This window comes from Trichoplusia ni, chromosome 7 (assembly GCF_003590095.1).
Source record: "Trichoplusia ni isolate ovarian cell line Hi5 chromosome 7, tn1, whole genome shotgun sequence".
Taxonomy (NCBI): Eukaryota; Metazoa; Arthropoda; class Insecta; order Lepidoptera; family Noctuidae; genus Trichoplusia; species Trichoplusia ni.
In genome coordinates, this window is record NC_039484.1 from 6,297,771 (window position 1) to 6,299,018 (window position 1,248).

Genomic DNA, 1,248 nt, shown 5'->3' on the forward strand with positions numbered 1-1,248 from the left:
GATGTAAAGTATGCAGAAGTAAAAGAGGCTTTAATTAAATGGTTGATAATGAACAAAATCATGTCGAGTAGAACGCCTGTATTGTGTTTGTTGAATGCGAACACCATGTATAGTAGTTGCCCTACTTTGTTTACAAGTAGGTCGTATGATAATTCAAACAATCATGAATTAGTAAAATATTTTGCAACATATTAGATTAAAAGTGATAAAATTTGAAAGTATTTTTATATAGAGTACCTGTGAATTATAATCTTATTTAATGAAGTGGCTTTAGTATTAACCGGGCAGGTAATGGTGATAATTATTAGTCATATCAAAATAAGCAATCTTGCTGTAGTGTCTAGAATTGGTCGACGATTAAAGTAATTCAAGTTTTCTCAAATCATTTTGCCATTATTTTTAGGCGCGTCGCAATTTTAGGCATAAAAATATTATTTATTTTGCAAATAATGTGCTTAAGTATTTTTTTTATTATACTAACACTGATGGGCATAAGAATAAACGTAGTTGTTAAGTAACGGAAACGTGTTCGATTTACAAACTTACGCGTTAAATAGACGGAATGTTTTAATGACAATATATTTAGGAATTATTGTGAAACTTGCCCTTAATTAGCGGGCTAATGGAACTATCGATATATATAACACGTATTTGAACGTGTTTACGATGGCAGCTAGCAATTTGAAGAGAGAATTTATAAACCCGTATACTATAGGAGTAAGTTTGATTAGCGAATACAAGCTCTTAAAACAAGATGGCGACTGCTTCTTTTTACATAAACTTGCCGCCTTTTTTGGCTGAATAGTCGTTCACTGTGATCACTGTAAATAAGTTTCAACGTTGCTTAGTAATTGAAACGTAAAGGAGATAATGTTAAGCTTGTATTTGCTAAATAAACACATCCCATCGACAAGCAATAACAGTTATATTCTTAAATTAACTCATTAGCGTAAGTATTCGTATTCTAAAGTATTGCCGCTAACAGCAGCTTTTTTAAGAGACCGAAAATGATGGCATCTAAAATATATGAGAACTACAAATTGTGGATCGCTTTAAAATAAATACTAATTATATAACGAATGTTAGAGTTTTCTATTCTTCCATTAGATAATGTTAACGCTTACGTGTTGAATTAGATTTGTTTAAAATGTTACATAAATCCTAATCATACATTTTTGGAAAAAAATCTTCATAATTTGTATTTGTAAAAAACTTTTAAAACTACACTACAATAATACAATTTATAAA